A 24,087-nucleotide genomic window follows, 5' to 3' on the forward strand; every position below is an offset into this window, starting at 1 on the left:
AGGCTGTATTTTTACACGTCGTCGTTTGACAGCTGTCAAACGACGACGCGTAAATGACAGGTTGTCTGCACAGTACGTCGGCAAACCCATTCAAATGAATGGGCAGATGTTTGCCGACGTATTGTAGCCATATTTTCAGACGTAAAACAAGGCATAATACGCCTCGTTTACGTCTGAAAATAGGTCGTGTGAACCCAGCCTTAACCACCAGGTATCAACATTGGGTTGACACTCTTTTCTCAAGAAGACTACCCACTGTTGATCAGTCATCGCCAGGGAGATCCACAGGAGAATTGCGGCCCCATTCATTCCTAAGGGGCCATGCACACGGCCGTGGTTTCCACGGTCCATGCATGGCCCTGGAGTCCGCACCGCAGAAAGAACGGGCAAGCCTTATTACGGCTGTGTTTTGCGGTCTGGGCTCATTGAAAATAATGGGCGTGGCCATGTGCACAGCCCGCGATTTTCGGGCGGCTCGCGGCTGACACTCCGTGGCCGGCCGGCCGACCTGAAAATCACGGTCGTGCACATGGCTACGGTCGTGTGCATGAGGCCTAAGACTGAGATATACAGCATTGCAGAAAAATATGATGAGGAAATAAACCATAAATTATTGTGTACCCCAATATACCATGATACAGATAATATACAAGATGTAATAAGTGGTGATATCATTGACATTTCAGCCATTCTGATGTATGCAACTTGATAATTAGAGAATAAAGTGTGCATTATATACTACATAGTCCCTGGCTGCTGTAGTCTCTGGCTGTTGTCCCTTGCTGATATAGTCTCTAGCTCCTGTAGTCCTTGGCTGCTGTTGTCCCTAGCTCCTGTAGTCCCTGATTGCGGAGTACCTGGCTGCTGTTGTCCCTAGCTCCTGTAGTCCGTGGCTGCTGAGTCCATGGCTGCTATAGTCCCTGGCTGCTGTTGTCCCTAGCTCCTGTAGTCCCTGGCTCTTATAGTCACTGGCTGCTCTTGTCCCTAGCTCCTGTAGTTCCTGTCTGCTGAGTCCCCGGCTGCTGTTGTCCCTAGCTCCTGTAGTCCATGGCTGCTGAGTCCTTGGCTGCTATAGTCCCTGGCTGCTGTTGTCCCTAGCTCCTGTAGTCCCTGGCTCTTATAGTCACTGGCTGCTCTTGTCCCTAGCTCCTGTAGTTCCTGTATGCTGAGTCCCCGGCTTCTGTTGTCCATAGCTCCTGTAGTCCCCGGATACTGAGTCCCTAGCTCCTGTAGTCCCTGGCTTCTGTTGTCCCTAGCTTCTGTAGTCCCTTGCTGCTGTAGTCCCTGTCTGTTGTAGTCTCTAGCTGCAGTAGTACCTAGCTCATGTAGTCCCTGGCTTCTATAGTCCCCGGCTGCTGAGTCCCTGCCTGCTGTTGTCCCTAGCTCCTGTAGTCCCTGGTTGCTGAGTACCCTACCTCCTGCAGTTCCTGGCTGCTTAGTCCCTGGCTGCTGTTGTCCCTAGCTCCTGTAGTCCCTGGCTCTTATAGTCCCTGGCTGCTGTTGTCCATAGCTCCTGTAGTCCATGTCTGCTTAATCCCTGTCTGCTGTTGTCCCTGGCTGCTGTTGTCCCTAGCTCCTGTAGTCCCTGGTTGTTGAGTCCCTGGCTGCTGTTGTCCCTAGCTCCTGTAGTCCCCGGCTGCTGAGTTCCTGGCTGCTGTTGTCTCTAGCTCCTGTAGTCCCCGGCTACTGAGTCCCTGGCTGCTGTAGTCCCTGGCTCCTGTAGTCCCTGGCTCTTATAGTCCCTGGCTGCTGTTGTCCCTGGCTCTTATGGTCCCTGGCTGCTATTGTCCCTGGCTCCTGTAGTCCCTGGCTGCTGTAGTCTCTGCAGCATGAGTGAGGGGAGGCAGAGGCTGTGCTAGTGACAGGGACAGGAGGGGTGAGGTCGGAGCACAGAGCACCTCACATCTTCTCCATCCTTCCCAGTAATAACCAGGAGAGGGATCAGCGGCTCTTGTGCCTCCCACTGCCGACTAAAAAGCTGAGGTGCCGGGGCTGTACCGACACTGCATCCCTGCGCTGTCTGATCACTGCTGGGTGTGGGCTGTGAACACAGAGGATACACAGAGGGTGACTGCAGAGACGCTCATCATCGCCAGGCAGGAGACTGCACGGACAAGGTCTCGTCTCTCCCTGAGGTCAGTATGTCCGCTGGACAATGTGTCATAGTGTTGCATGTAGCAGAGCAGAGTTTGTAACAATGTGCTGTGCATGTGTTATCTGTGGGTTTTACATAGGACTGCAGGGAAGCCTACTACATCACAGCTGCCTTAGCTGATTTATCGCAGTGAACAAAAGGAACACAGAAATGACTATTCAGCTCTGCTACAACTGTATTTTGTGTACTGTTTATGTATGTTAGTTTGTGTTATTTTGTGTACTGTTTATGTATGTTTGTGTTGACACACTTTTGACTTTGGCCCAGTTAGATTTATTATTAGCTGGCCATTAACCCCTTAATAGAACAGAAATCCCCCATTGTTCCCTATAATATGGGTTCAGCTTTGATCACTGTTTACACTGCACTCGGCAAATAGTCATATATCTATGGTTGGGTCTGATCTGATACTGATTGGGTCTGGTCTAATGATGATTGGGTCTGATCTAAAAAAGATTACTTTTGATCTGATAATGATTGGGTCTGATCTGATAAGGATTGGGTCTGATCTGATAATGATTTGATCTGATCTGATAATGACTGAGTCTAATCGGATACTGATTTGGTATGGTCTAATAATGGTTGTGTCTGACTTGATAGTGATTGGGTCTGGTCTAATAATGATTGGATCTGATTTGATAATAAACGTGGTCTGATCCATTAAAGATTGGTCCTGATCTGATAAAGATTACATATGTTCTGAGAATGATTGGGTCTGATCTAATACTGCTTAAGTCTGATCTAAAAATGATTGGGTCTGGTATTATAATGATGATTGTGTCTGACTCCATAATGATTAAGTCTAGTCTAAAAATGTTTGGGCCTGGTCTAATAATGATTGGGCCTAATCTGTTAAATATTGGATCTGTTCAAGATCGTGTTTGGTGTGATAATGCTTGGAATTTACCTGATATTGTGATTGCATCTACTAAAGGTATATTCACATGCGGCATATTTGTTGCAGAAACTTTCTACGACTGTCCCATTCATTTGAATGGGGTTGTGCTTGCTGCAGAAACAAACCCATTCAGATGCATGGAACTGACTTTCAGTCACAGGAATTTCTGCAAAAATCTGCCACATGTGAACACCCGAGTCTAATAGGGATTAGGTTTGTTCTTATAATGAGTGTGTCTGATCTGGTTGAGATTATGTTCGATCTAATAATAGTTGAGTCAGATGTGATGATTATGTCTGATCTGATGATGATTGAGTCTGATCTGATAATGATTTGGTCTGATCTGATAATGATTGGGTCTGGTATAATACTGATTGGGTCTGATCTGATAATGATTGGATCTAAACTCATACTGATTATTCTGATCTAATAATGCTTTTGTCTGATCTTATGGTGGGATATAGTCTAAAATGATTGGGTTTAGTCTGATAATGATTGGGTAGGATTTATTTATGATTGGGTCTGATCTGGTAACGATTGGCTCTGATCTAATAATAGTTTGGTCTGATCTGATAAATGATTGGATCTGATCTGATAACAGTTGATTCTGATGTGATAAATGATCGGGTCTGATCTGAGAAATGATTGGGTCTGATTTATTTGCTGAAGATATTATTGGTATTCTTGATAAGTAGATCCAAGACTCTTTGTGGGTTTTATATGTACGTCATATACGCAGAGACTACAATTGCACTCTACGTTAATACTTTATTGCATTGTTTGAGTCGTGCATGATTTCAATAGCACAGCGCTGATTGTTCTCTTTTCTTGCATCATCTGTAAAGCTATTTTCTTTGAAGTATTCACATTAAGTACGTGTCATGAATATACATTGGAAGGCTTATAGCATTGGAGACAACGACCAGAGGAGGAAATAATTATTGGTGCTGCTGAGATATCCAAAATAGTCACTGCATAATACATTGCATTGTACATCTAGCAAAGGAGCAGGAATGGACACAGACAGGAGAGGGTCTCGGGCAAAAAGAGCGTATGAGCCCTTGCTCTCCAATAGATCAGCATAGAACTTGGGTCCCTGTTTCCCCGTTTGAATGGAGTTGCAATCAAGTATGTGCTCGAACATGCAAGTATGCGCTCCTTTCAACTTTTTTGGACTGCCGAAGATAGCCGAGCGCTGTACGTGCTGTACTAGAAGCCTGTGGTGATCTAACTTTAGTTCTGATGAACGAACCGCAGGAGGTCTAGGTGTTTCGTACATAATACTGGCACAAAAAAGCACACGTATAATTGTATGTTCACACGCTTAGCAAAAAACGTCTGAAAATACGGAGCTGTTTTCAAGGAAAAACAGCTCCTGATTTTCAGCCGTTTTTTTTTTTTTTAAAAAAGAAGCTGTTTTTCTATAGTCAGGGTATGTTCACACGGCGTTTCTTACGGCCGTTTTTGGAGCTGTTTTTTCTATAGAGTCAATTAAAAACGGCTCCAAAAACGGCTCAAGAAGTGACATGCACTTCTTTTTCGCAGACGTTTTTTAACGCGGCCATTTTTAAAAACGTCCGTGTAAAAAACCGCCCCTTTGGAACAGAACGCCGTATTTCTCATTGAAATCAATGGGCAGATGTGTGGGGGCATTCAGCTTGCAAATTTTCGCCCGTTTTTCATCCATTTACGGCCTGAAAAACGGCCGCAAATAAGTCGTATGAACATACCCTTACGCTAGTCTGAAAGCGCTTTTAAGTTGACACCTTATCTAATAGGACCAAAAAAATAAAAAAACATATAAATCAATAAAAAAGGTTGGAATCTGAACAAAGCAAATATTTAAAAAACGGGTCTGGTTATTTAGAGGTTAATATAACCCCGGTGAATAGGAGATGACAGTGTTTTGGCTCCTGTGCAGACAAAATAAAAGACCTTTCATGATTAGGTCAGTATCACGCACACGCACTTTTTGTCTCGGAATGGACACACAAGAAAGAAGTATCAGTCTTGCCTTATACCTTTACTTCCTTTTGGATCAACTTTTGACTTTGACTCAAAAAACGGAGCCAAAAGCTTCATCAAATCTATGTGTGTGATCATGGTCTTATTTCTGGAGTCACACATGCAGTTTTTTTGGCATTTATTTGTATGCAGTTTTTTGTGCACATTATGTTGGTGCTAATGGTGCTGGAAATTGCCACTTAAAGGGGAAATCCAATTAAAGCCTAACTCCACTTACGACACCACAGTTCTGTAATATAATGACAATTAAGTATCTTGCACCGCATTGCTGTACATTTTCTACTAAAAATACTCTAGTCTACATGTTCTGACACTTCCTTCTTCTCAGCTGTAAATGACTTCCGGTATGGGTGACTACTCTGTCTGCACAGTCTCTCAATGTTAAGTGTGAGAATTATGAGATTTTCAGTCACAGAAACTTCCAGTTATGTCCAAAATAGGTTCAGGTTCTCTATAGGGTGTTGCAGTCCCTTCTATTTGGGTACTAGCAGGGGTCTAAGCTCATGTCCCATTTCCAACTACATCTTCTGAAAAAATGATTTAACATGAAGTCTCCCTCTAATCTATGCAACACTTCAGGTTATAAATTCAGCTGTGGCTCACATGTACGGCTGACCGTAGTAACATTTTAGTTTTGTAAAACAGGGTAAATATGTTCTACACCCCATCATAAAAGTGACACCAACACTCTGCCCCCACCACCACCCTTTTATACATGTGCCCCAATTTATTTCGAGGACACTAGCATCTGTATGTGATGACTAACATGTAATTAATGGTCCATTTCCATATTTCGTATCGCAAAGGGAAAACCTAATCTAAGCATAATAGACATTTTTATCCTCAATGCCGGCGTAGAAAGGAAGAAAAAGGGATTTCCTAAAATAAGCCCACTATTCTTTCAACAGGAAATAGCACTATACGTTCGAAAAGAAAAATGGTAACTGGACATGCACTAAAGTCACCGTGACCTTTAACCTCTGCGAGTGACAGGAAGAGACTGATTATACTCTCGCCAAGTCAGAGAAGTGTCTCCTGTTTACAGTTTAACCCTTTGGTTCCAGTGGGAGCCCATTATGTACTCACAGGGCCCTATTGTTTCAGTCATTTTTTCAAGGAAGAGGTCGGATGCGAGTTGTAGCCGTGCTTTAATATAGGGGTCTCAAACAGCCATGTCATGCATCTTGTAGGGGGATACACCAGTTTTTGTATTCACTTGGCATTGTTCTTTATTTTGCGTGTATGTTGAACTTCCCTATTAAGAGTGCAGCCAAGAAAGTGATGAAATTCTGTATTTGTGCAGTTGTTTAGATTTTTTTGACTGATATTGCTACTTTTCCTTCCCCTGGAACTGGCTACTAATATACTTACATGAAGGTCTTTATCATATAGTATGTGAAACATTGCAACCAGGGACCCCACAGCTAAACTCTCAATAGAGACCACCCCTTGTTGATTGATTGACCTACCAACCACCCCTGGACTGTACGGACTGGCGCTCGCTTGTCTCTACCCATCCCCTGTATAGGAGGAGGGTGTTGGGATCCTCAGATCTCCATCTACTTGACAGTGACTCTGGAGAAGCGGATGAAGGCCTGCCTGAACTTACACCTCCTTTTTAACATGCTCCACAGCAACAGCAGGGTATGTTTACAATAAGATGGCTGAACTTCCTGTCACTTGCAAAAATGGCCACCACAACAAATGAGAAAAGCGCTATGTTTACTGTGGAAATCCTCTTTAACATTCATATGTGACTATAGCATTTATGTTCGGTTATTACGATAGGGCAAGGCGATAAGCAGCTATCAGACTCCTTTGGCACTGCTCATCTCTGGTGGTAAACAATAGGATTTGACAGAGAAACCCATCCTATTCGATAATTATTTCCCCCAATGGCCTGCCGGGTTCCTCTGACTTTGTATTGTAGGCAAGTCCTGTTGAAACCATTTAAGCCCACTAACAAAAAAATTATGTCTATAGTCAACTTCAAATGTACCTCCAACGCTGATGCCAGCTGCGTCTCCGGACAAAAAATTTGAAGATGGTAGCGGAAGACGTGTCCAGGAGTACTTTCAGCCAGTTGCCTAGGCAATTATATGATGCTGAAAACTTGCCCAGCGTTGTATGGTTGCCCATGCAACTGAACCACCCACTTTCCCATCGTCTCCCACCGTCACCTTTAAACGTCTGGTGGGAAACACAGATGGCATCTCCATTGGAGTTACTCTTTAAGGTGGATGTCTAGCTCCCTTTAATCTGACAGCTCCACAGACAGTGAGATGATCGCCAGGGGTCGCTACTATCAGTTTCCAAATTTCCTCTGTAGCAATCTACTAGGACAATTGCATGTGGATCTTTAAAACAGTAGATATGTTACAGAATTTAAAACCGACCCTCCGGTACTGGGACAACATGTATATGAAGTAATATTACTTGGTGCCCTCCAGTTGTACCCATCTGCTATGAATCTGCCATTTTAGGGTGCAGTCCCAAAATGGCTTCTTAGACTACGAGTCTGAGACACTCCCACTGTTCTCGATTGGCCAGAGCTTCTTGCGTAAGCAGTTCCGTCCAATCCGTAAACAGAGAGAGTGTCTTAGACTCAGTCTGAAAAATGCTATGGCCATTTTCAGACAACACAGAGGGGACCCTAAAACTGCGGATCCACGCCATTTGGGTTCAACTGGAGGGCACCAGGTAATATTGCTCCATTTACCTCATTATATTTATAATTTTGTCCTGAGACAGGAGGGTTGCTTATCCTGTCCTCAGTTCTAAGCTTTCTTTACGTTAGCTATAGAGGGTAGAATGCTTTTGTTTAAAATAGTTTCCTGGGCATTTTCATAAAATGGTGCCAGTTGTCAACAATTCCTGAACATCCGTTTGCAGAACAGTCTGTGTTATTGTATCAGATTTCTACAAGTTTATTTTAATTAAGAATACTTGTATATCGCTGGTGTGCAGAGCCGTTCCTAGTATTAACAATATCAGTTTGGTATATAAATGTATACTGTATGTATTTTTACTTTTTCACCCATAGACTTCAAGCACAAGGCGCTATAACGGCTCCGTTTTGTAGAGCTGGAATAGGGCCCCCATTGTAGTGCACAGGGTTTTTGCTGTACCTCCTTATAGCTCTGAGGCATACGGAGGGGTTTTCTGTTGAATTTCATACAAATCCGGTAGAAATAAATGCTCTAGGGAAGAATAACTCCGTTCATACGGCACCCTAGGGAGTTGAATAAGAAGTGCTGAAAGTCTCCACGGACAAAATGCACCCTTGACATGTCAACTTACTCGGTTTTACCAGCAAGTTGCCCGCTTTTTAGGCCCATTGCCCGGTCACCTGCTCAATAATGTTTTTCACCTGGCCCCAGATGTCCTGATAAATTTTTCGCTCTGCCTTTTATTTTTTTAAGATCCATATACCAACGCTACTGCCATATCAGAAGCAGGCAGCGTTGTAGGGATCAAGAGCACCATGGCCGGCTATGCCACCCCTCTAATCCTACTCTGCACATTTGGCACCAGCAGGAGGATTAGGAAAGACTCAAAGCCAGCCGTAGGACAGAAACGTCAGAGCTGCCGCTGATCATTGGCTGCTCTTAGGGTTGATGTCATAGGGTTATCGGTAAGGTGCAATGAGTGGCGACTGCTACCCTTGCCTGGCGTTATGCCTTTTCTGCACTAGCCCAATATACTCTGAAGCAAATAACTCTGTGAAAATCCTCTGGCCTAATGGGTTTTCACTGAAATATTGGCTTGAGAGTAGAATGTATATTTGAGCTTCTTGTTTAAATAGTGACCTTTATTAGAGTTATAAGTTTGGATGTTTTCCTGAAACAAGCTAGAGATATACTGTATAAGATCAGGTGTAATTCTTCACAAGTTCTGCATTTTTAGTTTTCGGTTTAGCCCATTTAGTTAGGATGTACAGAGAGCTGCGGTGCAGACTTTTGCTACACCCCGTAAATACATAACGTCAGACATATCAACTCATCCAGTATCTTCATGTCACACATAGGTGCGGACTTGTCAAATCTCTGGTCGCCTGGTGATGTATAGTTTTCATCCAAGTGTCGGGGAGGGAGAAAATCAGCCATTACCTATTGAATTACTTCAATAGATAGAGGCCCGTGTACTTGACTTGAGTAAAGGGGGTTTTACACTGGGAGATTATCAGGCAGACGAGCGTTCATAGAACGCAAACAGGGCAGCGATCAGCAAATGAACGAGCAAACGCTCAATCATCCGCTGATTGTATCATTTTAAAAAAGTAAAATATTATCGTTGTGGGCAGCACATCTCCCTGTGTAAACAGGGAGACGCGCTGCCGACATGATAATAATGTATGGGGACGAGCGATCGGAGTCCGCTCGTCCCCATCCATAAGGTAGCTCCTTCTGACAGGAGCAAACGAGCGCTGATCAACGATGTCTAGTTGATCGGCGCTCTCTGCATCGGCCGATTATCGGCCAGTGTAATAGGGGCTTAAGTAGTCATGTATTGCGATATCCCTTCTACCTGCCACAGCAGCCCATAACTGTGCAGCCATAGTGCCCCACAACTGTGACAGTCACAGCGCCCCATAACTGTGACAACCACAGTGCCACATAACTGCTAGAGCCACAGTGATTCATAACGGTGACAGCCATGACCTGCCTAGGTAGAGTCGTGTGTTAACCTTAGACCATACTATCCCCCCACCCCCATTTAGTAAAGACACATGACACCGAGGTTGGATGTGAAATGGCCACAGCAGCCGTTTATTAATTTCACAGTTTTATAAAAACAATTTAAATCCGAAACATTCGGATAACTAGTTAGGAATCCACCAGAGAATTCCTCCTAATAATTCACATGACCCAACATGGGTCAGAATCATAAATAACAATTAAACGTTAACATTAACCCGAGCAGAGGAAGTCCTTGAAGCCCCTTCAGATGTTCCTTTCAAGAACACACCGAATTAGCCATCTGCAAACCACCAATTACCTCCAGCCGTAAACCAGCTCGGAAGCACCGTTCACCTCTGCAGATGGCTCCAACCACTAGAAGTCCACTTCAAGGGGATAACACCCGATGAAGCCCTCAAGTGATATACCGACCACTAGAAGTCCACTTCAAAGGGATAACACCCGATGAAGCCTTCAAGTGATATACCTTCTACCAGAAGACCACTTCAAAGGGATAACACCCGATGAAGTCTTCAACCATGTACCTTTTTTGGGGGACGCATACCCCTGATGCGACCCCCCCACCATTTTGTACTGACTGGCCTCAAGGACTCCCCCCGCCAGCTGCCATGACAACAGAACCTACTCCGGAAAAAGAAAAACAAGTTAAATAAGCACACAAAATAACACACAACACTCATAGACGGACGTACATAAGACCTAAGGAGTAACAAACCAAGGGTGGGAGGGTGGGAGCTTGCTTACTATGTGTTACTCCTCCCGCTGCTTCCGGCTCAATGCCGAGAAACAGCGGGAAGCGCAGTAACAGCCCCCCCCGTCCCCCTTAACTCCTCCCCGTCCCTCCTTCAGCTCCTTCCAACCCAACTTTCCCTCACCTCATTAACCCTTTCCCTACCAGGACGGTCATGCCGGCTTCCCTTAACCCTGCGGCTGCGTCCAGCCTCTTCTTGACCTGCCTAGGTAGAGTCGTGTGTTAACCTTAGACCATACTATCCCCCCACCCCCATTTAGTAAAGACACATGACACCGAGGTTGGATGTGAAATGGCCACAGCAGCCGTTTATTAATTTCACAGTTTTATAAAAACAATTTAAATCCGAAACATTCGGATAACTAGTTAGGAATCCACCAGAGAATTCCTCCTAATAATTCACATGACCCAACATGGGTCAGAATCATAAATAACAATTAAACGTTAACATTAACCCGAGCAGAGGAAGTCCTTGAAGCCCCTTCAGATGTTCCTTTCAAGAACACACCGAATTAGCCATCTGCAAACCACCAATTACCTCCAGCCGTAAACCAGCTCGGAAGCACCGTTCACCTCTGCAGATGGCTCCAACCACTAGAAGTCCACTTCAAGGGGATAACACCCGATGAAGCCCTCAAGTGATATACCGACCACTAGAAGTCCACTTCAAAGGGATAACACCCGATGAAGCCTTCAAGTGATATACCTTCTACCAGAAGACCACTTCAAAGGGATAACACCCGATGAAGTCTTCAACCATGTACCTTTTTTGGGGGACGCATACCCCCGATGCGACCCCCCCACCATTTTGTACTGACTGGCCTCAAGGACTCCCCCCGCCACCGCGAAACAGGCCTTGACCACCTTAAGCCTGTGAGTTCCTCCACACCACCACCGCCCTTTCTATGCCTTCTGCTATCGCCAAGCTCCAAAGATCAATGCCAACCTCGGTCAGATGAACCCCGTCACTTCTCCAGAAATTCCCCACTCCTGACTCCAAATCCCTATGCCTCACGCAAATGCCCCCGTTCTTTGCCACAAAACGAGACACCGCCCGGTTAACTTTTATGCGAGCCTTATTGACTCTCTCCACCGATCTAGCTAACCGCCAATGCTTTCTTGGGACTATGTCCGACCACACTACCACCAACTTGGGATAAGATACCCACAAACACAACATATCATGTTTGATATCCCGCACCAACTCACGAAAGGGGCGGACTCCTAAGTCATTCCCACCCACGTGCAATACTAAGACCTCCGGAACCCTATCAAGCCGCACATATGTCAGGAATTCCGCCAACACCCTGTTCCAAGACATACCTCTAAAATCCAGCCAATGCACAACCGCATCCTGTCGCGGAATGCGCAACTGGCGACCATCAGGGCGGACGTCCGCCCTCAAAGCCCCACAGTGCACGTACGAATGACCCATCAACCACACCAGACAAGGAGGCGAATCTGAAACGGAAAACACAGTTAGGCACCACCATATAACATTTTCAAACATAACAACAAAATTACAACATATGGGGGCGGACATAGGACTTAAACCTTTTAGACTCCCAACGACCAATACGCCTCACCCCCTCGTCATCCAACCCCCAGCGCCCCGCTTCCGTTGCTGCGCCAATCCGGAAGGAATGAGATGAATATGAGCCTGCCGCAACCCCCACTGCCGTCAAACATTTTTTAAATACAGCTCCAAACTGAAACCTGGACAAAAACGACCCGTCCTCATGACGTAACAAAGGCAAATCTGGAGACCCCCTGTTTCTCGTAAAACCCCGCATGCACTCCACTGGACACATGACCGACCCCGGGAGAGCGAACAAAACTATCAGTTTACCCTTCCCTACTTGGTCAGTTTTAGATCTACGCAACCATACCTCCAGCCGATCTGCAAAAAGGCTCACCTCCCCAGATCTCAGCCCCCCTGCCTGTTTAGTACTTGGCGACACCAACTCACCTATTCTAAATGCTCCGAAGAACGCTAACGAAAAAGCCAACCGGAACAGATCCATTTCATCTGAAGAACGACATACCGATGCTAATGAACCCCCCAACGAGCCAAGCAAAGCAAACGACACCGGCCTTCTACTATCCGCCTCCACCCTACCTCTGCGCAACCCCTTCAAAGCCTGCGATACCAGAAATTCCTTCGATACATCCCGCAAGCCCCGCAACTTAAGCCCAAACGCCACAGCAGATATGAACCGGTTCACCTTCGCTACTGAAAACCCCGCCTCCCAGGCATCCCCTAACCAATACAAAAGTGCCACCAACCTGTCTCTATCCGTATTGACGTCACCCAACTCTCTTACCCACTCCTCCCACTGCCTCCAACAAGCAGCATAAGCACTCCACGTCGTACGCGCCAAAGACCTTTGTAACAGCTGCTCTACGGGACCGATACCAGATCCCAAAGATGCTCCGGACAAGCCAAACCGAGACGTTCCGCTCCCGGGGCCAATTGCCGAAACCGGTCCCACTGCGAGCGAGAAAGAGCATCAGCAATACAATTCCGTACACCCGGGACATGCACCGCCACCACCCACGCGTTCAACGACAAACACACCAACACTAAATGTCGCAACAATTGAACTACCGGAGGAGAAGACGCCGTGATGTTGTTAATGGCAAGCACCACCCCCATGTTGTCGCAGTAAAAACGGACCTTCTTATCCCTGAGCCTGTCCCCCCAAATGGTAGCCGCCACCACGATGGGAAACAGCTCGAGCAGGGCCAGATTCCGCGTGAGTCCACTGGACACCCAGCTAGCCGGCCATTGACCTGCACACCACGGACCTCCCCCGTAAGCTCCAAAGCCACCCGCCCCAGCCGCATCCGTGAAAATATTCAAATCACTCGTATCCTGCGCTGGGGCCATCCATAGCGAGCGACCATTGTACTGGCCCAAGAAGTCATCCCAAACCTGAAGATCAGCTCGGTGCTCCTCCTTGAGCCGCACAAAATGATGCGGCGCACGCACTCCCGCCGTTGCCGCCGCCAACCTTCTACCAAACACCCTTCCCATCGGCATAATCCGGCAAGCGAAATTCAACTTCCCCAGCAGCGACTGAAGCTCCCTCAGCGACATTTTCTTCCTTCTACAAGCCCGTCGAACCTCCAGCCTCAAAGCACCCAACTTATCCGCCGGGAGACGACACTCCATTGCCACCGAGTCTATTTCGATTCCCAAAAAACAAATCGTCGCTACCGGGCCCTCCGTTTTTTCCGGCGCCAAAGGAATCCCAAAATCCCTCGCCACCTTCTGTAGAGCATGAAGCAGATTACCGCAAACCGGCGAACCCCCCGGGCCAACGCACAAAAAATCATCCAAGTAATGTATCAACGAGTCGACCCCGGATGCCCCCCTCGTTACCCACTCCACGAAGCTACTAAACGCCTCGAAGTATGCACAAGAAAGGGAACACCCCATCGGAAGGCACCGATCCACGTAAAAAGCCCCATTCCAAAAACAACCCAACAGCCGTTGGCTTTCTGGATGAACCGGCAACAACCTGAACGCCGCCTCGATGTCAGTTTTTGCTAGCAGCGCCCCAGGACCCGCAGCCCGCACTAACCCCACCGCCTTATCGAATGAGGTATAAACTACGGAACACAACTCGTGATCAATCCCGTCATTTACCGACGAACCTTTGGGATACGATAAATGTTGAATCAAACGAAACTTTCCGGGCTCGCGTTTAGGGACAATACCCAAAGGGGACACAACTAAATCTTTTACCGGCGACTCAACAAATGGTCCCGACATGCGACCCAACGAAACTTCCTTTAACAACTTTTCCGACACGACTTCCGCATGCAAGTAAGCCGATTTTAAATTCCTCCGCGTAACCGGAACCTCATAAGGAGGTGGAGGAATAACAAACCCAACACGAAACCCTTCATAAAGCAACTTAGCTGCCGCCCTATCCGGATACTCATTTAGATAAGGGGCCATCCTTTCCACCCTCACCGGCGACACCCCCTTGACCAGTCCCGTGCTGGTTCCCTGACCTCTTTTTTCGCAAGCATTTTGCCGCCCCGTGTGATGCACCATTACACTCGGAGCACACGTGCTTGAACTTGCACGTGGCCCCGAACTTGCACTGACCTTCATTAAATTGCCAGCAAAACCCCGCCTTTCCCCCGCCGCTTTGTCCACTCTGACTAGACTGGCCTCCCTGGCCACCGCTCCCGGGAAAGGGCTGCCTAACCGGAGCCGTAACCCGTAACCAGAGAGCAATATCCTTCTGGTCCCACCGAATCGCCGGCCGAACCGCCTTCCGCTGACGGAATTGCTCATCATATCGCAGCCACGCCTGACCCCCATACGCCCTATGAGCCTCCCCAATGGCATCAAAATAACAAAACAGCGCCGAACAATTTTCCGGCGCCTTTTCCCCTATCACACTAGCCAATATGGCGAACGCCTGCGACCAATTAACGAACGTCTGCGGGATCAGCCTATACCGCCGCCGTTCCTCCTCGTCCTTTTTACTCTCATCCCGCTTGCTCTTATCCAAATTAAATTTAGCCAGCGGCAAGAGAGAAAAAATTTCAACATATTCGTCTTTCCAGATCCGATCGCGCACCTCCTGCTTTAAATGCGCACCCAACGGACCCTCAAAACAAACATACACCTCCCCCCGAGCACGATCGTCCATACGCACTCGATCGCCGTCCTTCTGTGCCTCGGTCTGTACCGACACCGCGACCGCCTCTCTAACCGCCACCGCAGGACGCGCCTGTAACGATCCCACGTCCCTGGGGCCTTCCCAAACTATCGCAGGAGACACTTCCGTTACTACCGGCGCCGCGGCCCTATCCAGGCGCCCCACCAGCTCCCGTAAGCAACCCACTAAATCTGCCAAACCCGCTCCGTCGCGTCCGCCCGCGCCACTACCAGCCCCCGATGCAATGCTAGCAGCCCCCCCGCCGACACCCGACATAAAAATCGCTGGATAAGACAATGATGGAGTTATACACTCACCGGGCTGCACAGGCGCTGTGTTCCCGTCAGCCGGACCATCCTGACCTCGACGATACACGTCCAGTTCACCTTCCTCCAGTTCTTCTCTCGCCGACGACTGTCCCTCCCAACGACCTCTTCGGAACGGGGATGAGGACGCGCTGACCAATGGGCCGGCAACCTGCCGCCCGACCGCCGGGACCCAGACTTCCGACCGGACCTGTTGCCTCGACGTCGCTGCAGCTCTAGGCGTCCGTCTAGACGATCCTGACGAAGCCTGCTCCCTGGCCGGAACATCACCATGCGGGGCGGCCGTACCTTGTTCTCCACGTCTTCCATCTGATGGGGGAGGGGTGACAGGGAGCCCAGCCTGCGACTCCCTGCTTACCGCCGGACCCCGTCGCGGCCTGGGATTCCTGCCAGGACGCAGGGCCTGGGAAGGGGCGGTCCTCCCAGCTGCCTGGCCTGCAGCGTCCGGGATCGGGCTCCCTCTGCGACGCCGTGTCCGCGGGACTACCTCCGGACTGAGGCGCTCTGGAGGTCGGGACCGCCGAGAGGGACGGGTCGACCCAGCCTGCATCGCCGTCACCCCTGGCACCGCTCTCTGCCTGCCCAGCGCAGGAGCGGTTGTTGCCGACTCCCCCCCCGCCGCCATAGCCATGCTCGTAAGGGGGCCGGGGGAGGGGAGCCTGTCCCTTTCCACAGACCCCGAACGCCGTGCCCGACGTGGCGAAACGGCGTCCGGGATCCTCGTTATTGCAGCCACGGTCTCCTCTAGCCATCCGGGACCGTGGTGCACAGCAGCGGCCCGCAGCCGCTCTAACATAATGGCTTCTGCCATTTCTAAAAAACCGGGCAACGGGGAGCTTGCTTACTATGTGTTACTCCTCCCGCTGCTTCCGGCTCAATGCCGAGAAACAGCGGGAAGCGCAGTAACAGCCCCCCCCGTCCCCCTTAACTCCTCCCCGTCCCTCCTTCAGCTCCTTCCAACCCAACTTTCCCTCACCTCATTAACCCTTTCCCTACCAGGACGGTCATGCCGGCTTCCCTTAACCCTGCGGCTGCGTCCAGCCTCTTCTATATGCCTCAAAAATATGACAGCCTCAGTGCCCCATAACTGTAACAGCCACAGTGCCCCATAACTGTACCTGTTTCTACGTCACTAGTGAGTAGTCAGGCAGGTGATGTCACATTTGAGGAGTTCTCTATCTTCATATACATATTCAACTGTCCGTGCCCGCAACCACGGCCCGCGATTGCGGGCACGGCCGGCCGCTGACTGACAGCCGCATTTTCGGGCCGTGCTCCCATACAAAGTATGGGAGCACGGCCCGCAAAATGCGAAAGAACGGACATGTTCCATAATTCCCGGAACATTTCCACGGCACGGACACCCTTCCGTAGTGCTACGGAAAGGTGTCAGTGTTCAATGAAAGTGAATGGCTCCGTTTTTGCGGTCCGCAAAAACTGAGGTTTTTACGGTCGTGTGAGTATCATCATATTTTTTTCTATGTGACAGGTTTTAAAGTTAACAGAAAATAAAAAAAGTATTCTGGAAACAAATAGACTGTAAATCTTAAACAGCCTTTTCCCCACAGATAAAAAAACAACTAGAACATTTACATTTTCCTCTTGTCTTAAAGAAATACTCTATTAAAACTGGTACACTGCGTTAAGCAGGTCCTGAGGGGGTGGTATATGGACAGGGATTCTATATGTGGTGTTTTTTGAATCCCTCTGTGTGAATCCCATGTACTACCCCCTCAGGTCCTGCTATAGCATTAATCAGTATTTTGCACGGAAAGTTATTTTAAGTCTTTAAATATTTATTTAAAGTGTTACTGTGCCTATAGAGGTTGTCACACAACTTTGAGTAGCATATCAATTTTGAGTGTTATGCAGAGATACCTCCTCTTCCTGCTTCATGCTGCTCTTCATATTTAAGTGTCAGTCTTCACTGCTTTTCTAGCATTCTCTTCACGCTTCCCAAACCAGGAGGTTCAATCCTATAGGTTCCACCCATATAGGAGAATGTTGACACACTGTGAAATGTGGGAGAATAGATCAAAAACAAGTATTTAATAAAGCATCCAATGCAATGGCCATTAGAGATGTGTGGACTAGATCTTATAATGTAGGTGTAGGCGTACTATAGGATGGATACAGGTCATGTTTTATATAGACTTTACATTTTGCCCCTTTGTTTCAATTGTGGCAACGGATGGCGGGGATGTTTCTTTACACAGTGCATTTTTATGCATAAGTACATATAAATGGGTATACTGTATATAAATGAATCCCATAATAGTCTGTAGGTGACGGACGCCATATGTCACCCATAGGCTATTATGGCATCTGTTTAACTGATACGTCATGGAAAGCTATTGAAAAGTTCGTGACGTATATGTTAAACGGATGACATACAGTAACAGTAGCATTTGTCACCTATAGGTTCCCGTGTAAATAGAAATGTATACCATGTGTTATATATTTGTTGTAGGATGCCTCTGTATAGAGTAGCTTTAATTGACTTCGCTATTGTATCTAGCGAAAGCAAAGAGAACAGTATCCATAGCGTATACCACTGGACGGAGGCAAAAGAAAAACTTTTAGCCTCTGTCCGTATAATGGAAGCCTATGGGTACTTCTGATGTATGCGCCGGGAGCTTTCGCCAACGCATATGTCAAACGTGCAGGGGAAACGCAGTGGGCGTGGGGCCTAATTTCCCACATTGAGGATTCATTGCAGAAATTTCTTCAACTGAAAAATTCATTCCATACATGTGAATGGGGATGTTTCAGCAACATGTGGAGTAATTTCTGCAAATCCCATTGGGATGGATAGGATAGTCAATTGTTGTCAAGTCACAAAAGGAAAGGCTTCTCCGCCAAACTGTTGTCACAAAGTTGGAATCAAACATTTCTCTATAGTGTCATACTAGTCATACACTAGACCAGACAGACAACTATCTCCCCCGACAACTATGGCAGCGGCTTATCTCCTACGGTAACAAAGGATCAGGTATGCTGAACTCTGACCTATCCACCAATTGTCATCGAGGAACTGCTGGGCTGCCCCTTACACTTTAGGGTATGTTCGCACGCTTAACAAAATACAGCTGAAAATACAGAGTTTTTTACAACCATTTTTGGAGCTGTTTTTCTATTGAGTCAATGAAAAACGGCTCCAAAAAAAGTGACATGCACTTCTTTTTACGGGGCGTCTTTTTACACACCGTTTTTAAAAAATGAGGCGTAAAAAAACGGCCCGTCGGAATAGAACGCCGTATTTCCCATTGAAATCAATGGGAGATGTTTGTAGGCGTTCTGCTTCCGATTTTGCTGAAAATAGCCTGTGTGAACATACCCTTAGTTTGTCGACCAATCCTGCCAAAAATAACAGGTTCAGACAATTCTGATCTTATGTAAATGGCCATCTTAACCTTTTACTTCTCTGGAACAGGGCAAATCATGGAAAGCTGTGCCAGACCCAGGGCCGGCCTTAGGATAGATGGAGCTCCGTGCGAAATTATCTTTTGGTGCCCCACCCCCATCATTAAAAAAAAATGCCCCATAAAAAAAGTATAATGCCCCTTTAGTGCCCCCATACAGTATAATAATAATATTTAATAATATAATATATTACAACCCTTTCAAGGACACAGTATTTTGTCCTCTAATTGTTGTCATAGTATTATGCCCCCTGTAGTACCCTTTCACAGTACACTGTCCGCTTAGTGGCCCCCACACAGTATAATACAACCACCCCCCCACTTCCCCCTTGTAGACAGTGCCCCCAAACGAAAACAGAAATTGTACTCGCCTAGGCCCCGTTCCCAAAACGAACTCCATGACGGGATCTTTGCGTAGGCCGGCGTGATCCTGTAGCCTAGTACAGAGTTTCCCAAGCTTTTCGGACTAGAGGCAGCACTGGAAAAATAAAATTTCCTCAGGGCACCCCTACCAAAAATTGTTTCGAGAAAGACAGAAAACGGCTAAAAACAAGCACTACACTTTTTTGAGCAACTCGCGTTTTTCGCGGCGTTTTTTGCGCCATTTTCGCAGCGTTTTTGCACCGTTTTTTCTGCCGTTTTTGGAGCTGTTTTCAATGGAGTCTATGAGAAAACTACTCCAAAAACGTCCCAAGAAGTGCCCTGCACTTCTTTTGACGAGGCTGTAATCTTACGCGTCGTCTTTTGACAGTGACGCGTAAAATGACAGGTCGTCATCAGTACATCGGCATATGTTTGCCGACGTATTGGAGCCGTCTTTTCAGGCGTAATTCGAGCCTTAAAACGCCTCCATTACGCCTGAAAATAGGTCGTGTGAACCCAGCCTTAGGGTTATGTTCACCCAGCGTTTTTTGTAAGGCAAAAAAAATCTGCCTCAGAATTCCTTCAGGAATTGTGAAGCAGATTTTGTATTGACAGCGTTGTTTGACCTTTTTTTTTTTTGCATTTTTTCTTAAGCCATTGAAGCGAATGCAAAAGACGCTGGCAAAAAAGCTCCAAACGAGCACCGCAGGTATTTTCTGCCTCCTATTAATTTCAATTGGAGCTCAGAGGTGGAAAGTACTTGAAGACCATCAGCCCCCCACTCACAGATTCCCCCTGTAGTGCCACACAGCCCCCTTGTAGATAGTGCCACACAACCCCCTTGTAGATAGTGACACACAGCCCCCTTGTATATAGTGCCACACAGCCCCTTGTAGGTAGTGCCACCAGCCCCTTGTAGGTAGTACCACGCAGCCCCTTGTAGGTATTGCCACACAGCCCCCTTGTTGATAGTGCCACACACAGCCCCCTGTAGATAGTGCCACATACTCCCCCCTCTAGATAGTGCCACACAGTCCCCTTGTCGGTAGTGTCACACAGCCCCCTTGTAGGTAGTGCCACACAGACCCCTCATAGGTTGTGCCACACAGCTCCTTGTAGGTAGTGCCACACAGCCCCTTGTAGGTAGTGCCACACAGCCCAGTTGTAGATAGCGCCACATAGCCCCCTTGTAGATAGCGTCACACAGCCCCCTTGTAGATAGCGCCACACAGCCCCCTGTAGGTAGTGCCACACAGCACCCTGGTAGGTAGTGCCACACAGCACCCTGGTAGGTAGTGCCACACAGCCCCCTGGTAGGTAGTGCCACACAGCCCCCTGGTAGGTAGTGCCACACAGCCCCCTTGTTGGTAGTGCCACACAGCCCCCTTGTAGGTAGTGCCACACAGCCCCCTTGTAGATAGCACCCCTTCGTCCTGTAGATAGCGCCACTGTAGCTCCCTGGAATGCTCCGCTTGATTTCTCTGTCTATATATGGACCGTGACATCAGAGGAAACTCCTGAAGTGGAATCCCCGTCCACAGCGTTGCCAATACTGTGACCGGGGATTCCACTCCAGGAGAAGCTCCTGTCGTCTGTGTCCATTTACGGACAGTGATGTCATTGGCTACTGCCCGGTACTGACGCTAGCAGCCTGCTAAGCAGTCGCCGGGCCGGGGGAACTTCTGAAACAAGCAGGGGAAGGGAGCCAGCGCAGTGCCCCCTTCCACCTGCTGGAGTGATGCGTCCTCTGCAAAGGCACAGGTCGCACACCCATAAAGCCGGCCCTGGCCAGACCATTATTCCTCCTTCGCCAAACTGCATAGTTGTCTGCACGTATTTGGGCAGGTATTTACTCGGCTGATTGCGGATGTAAAGCCTATCCATGAATCTGACTCAATTTCATAGAATAACGATTTTGCTTCCGGAAGAAGTTTGGAACCGATTAGTGATTGTCGCAACTGAGGACAGGCAGATCTAGTCTGTTAATGCCCTATTACACGGGCCAATGATCGTGCAAACGAGCGTTCATATGAATACTCGTTCCCGATCATTGCCCTGTGTAAAACCGAGCATTGATCTGCGTTTACTCGTTCATCGGCTGATCTGCTCTTTTATGCAACATTAAAAATCATCGTTGTCGGCAGCGCATCTTCCTGTGTAATCAGGGAAATGCGCTGCCGACATGATGAAAATGTATGGGGACGAGCGATCGGAGTAATGAGCGCTCGTCCATATACATAAGCAATTATTGCTCCGTGTGAAAGGAGCAAACGAGCGCCGATCCAGCTGTCTTGTTGATCGGTGTTCGTTTACACGGCCCACGTCATCTCATGTAATAGGAACCTTAGTCTATGGAGATTTCATGGCTGTATGCTAGATTTTTTGGATCTGCAATGGATGTGTAAGTAGAAGGGATATCCACATACTTTTTGCTATATAATATGTCCCTGCTTCACAAAAATAAGAGTGCTTTTGGCAACTGTAGGCTTTACTGTGGATGAATACATTCTCTGCACATTGTTATATGATATTACTATACAATTATATTTTTCCCTGCCATGATTCTGTCTGGACACAAGGCTATTTTAGACATCAAAAAATTAAGAACTTGTCCAAGTTCATCGTCAGCTTGTGCAGTCAATTGGAACCATCAAATGGAATTATTTACTTAATCAAAAGTTTTCTAATGTTCCGCCCTTGTAATGGAACTAGTGCCCAGTGCGCTCTTCTAGGCTGGAAACATTTGTTATCTACTATACCATATTTACTGTCATTACACTCAGATTTCAAATCAGACTGGCCCACCAGAATATTTATTTCCTGTTACTTATATAGCGCCAACATATTTTGCAGTGCTGTCATGACATATCAGTCCCTGTCCCCAATAGGGCTTACAACTAACACACACACACTCTGCTGGTACGTGGAGCATGGATTATTGGCACACTCCCCTCTCACCGTCTACAGCGCCGTTGTATGCTTGGTGGCGCTGAAAACAAGGAGAGAGAGTGGTGCTTTATTATGACCTTGACGGCGCTGATCACCAGGCAAACAGAACGGTGCTTCATTCTATATTTTTCAGTCCTAAGCAATGCAGCACCGCTCTTTCTCCTGGTGATCAGCGCCGCCGCCATCACTGTATCCCTCTAAAAGTAAATTAAACTCACTTTAGAAAGCAATGCCACTGTGGCAAATATTCCAAGCTTCTTTGTGTATGCACGCACTCCCCCACCCACCACAATGAAATATCTAGCAACTCTTTTGCCTATGTGTGTCCCCGCTCCGCCCAAGGAAAACTTTCTCCTATGTCCGACCGGCCTCTCATGTCCACTCCCCCCCCCCAAAGCTGGTGTTTAGTAGCCACGGTCTCTCCTATGTGCACCCCCCCCCCCAAGCTGGTGTTCAATAACTGCTCTTTGGAGTGTGCAAGGAGATCGAGGTACCTGGAGGAAACTCAGGCAAACACAAAGAGAACATCCAGAGAGACTTCCAGTCGTCCCAGGCTGTGACCCAGAAATGGGCCCCATTGGTCCAGCAGATAACAACCATTTGAAGCTGACTTGGAACCAATAATGGGTTAACACACAAAACTTATTACATCTTATAGATGTTAAGCCTTTGTTCACACATATGTTAGAGGCTCCATTCTGAGTATTGGTTGTAGATTCTGTTATATTTGACGGGAAAAATAGCGCTGCTTTCAGCGCTTTTTCCCTATCCTTACGATCACCATGGCAAGTCGTATGGACCCCATTGTGAGTTAATGTACTCTATCGGGCACCGGCAGTATCCACTAGACTATGGATCCAGAACTGTGTCCTGGTTTCCATTATAAACGAAAACCAGGATGCAGATGTGAACAGTCTTATTTCCTGTATGCAATGATAAACCTTGTTCACACGAAAAAATCCAGTGGAAAAATCTGACGTGTACTCAGACGATATTCCATGGCAGAAATCCAAGGCTGACCCTTGCATTTCAATTTCGGTGTGGCAGTTTACAGCTGCATTTTTTGTACGCAGATTATCGCCATTCAATGGGGACTGGCTGTTTGTTGGCTCCGACACTATTTTCACGGTGGAATATGCAGCGGAAAAAGCCTCAAGAGGTAACTTTTTCTTCCAGCGAAGCAGTTTGCCATTCCGCCTGCTGAAAATTCCGCCCCGTCTGAACAGCAGGGCAGTTTCCAATTGGCATTTATGGGAGCCTTGTTACCATGGAAATTCAGGTTGATTCAGTGTGATAATTCTGTTGTGTGAACAAGGCTTAAGAAAGTTTATGATGCTATTAAAGTAGAAGTTCTTTATAGAATGAGTGTGGACTCTTAGAATTATTTCCTCTAGTGGGCACAGGGAGCTCCAGTCCAACAATGTACACGCTCCCAGTTAATCTACTGTATGTATACAAAAAGACAGCAACCAATATGAAATAATTGAATAATATTTAGATTACATTTATGAACTAAATTTGGCGTATGCGGAGGAAAAGCTCCTGGTGCATGCCTCAAACGTAACCATAGGATCCCATTCACCTGGCATATGCCAATTTGGTGTCCTTTCGGCACATGCTAGGCCGGTATGTGTTTAGATACTTTTTTTTTTCTGTATTGAATAGCATAGTAGACTTACAGTAAAAACCATACACTGCATACTATATATATATTTTTTTTACAATGGGAGACTATTGGCCACGTATGTCACTATATTCCAACACAGTGGTATACATTGCAGCCTTCTGTCGAAAGTACACGTCAGAAAACCCCAGC

General features: G+C 47.2%; 1 protein-coding gene across 2 annotated transcripts in view; it reads left to right on the top strand.

Moving 5' to 3' along the window:
* Positions 1 to 1,902: 1,902 nt before the first annotated feature.
* Positions 1,903 to 24,087, top strand: part of ARAP3 (ArfGAP with RhoGAP domain, ankyrin repeat and PH domain 3) — a 169,824-nt gene continuing 147,639 nt past the window's right edge. For both annotated transcript variants that reach the window (XM_075856211.1, XM_075856212.1), the window contains exon 1: positions 1,903 to 2,135. The gene's annotated coding sequence lies outside the window, so the exon portion shown is untranslated. The remainder of the gene's footprint in view (positions 2,136 to 24,087) is intronic.

The sequence above is a fragment of the Rhinoderma darwinii genome, chromosome 3, assembly GCF_050947455.1.
Source record: "Rhinoderma darwinii isolate aRhiDar2 chromosome 3, aRhiDar2.hap1, whole genome shotgun sequence".
Taxonomy (NCBI): Eukaryota; Metazoa; Chordata; class Amphibia; order Anura; family Rhinodermatidae; genus Rhinoderma; species Rhinoderma darwinii.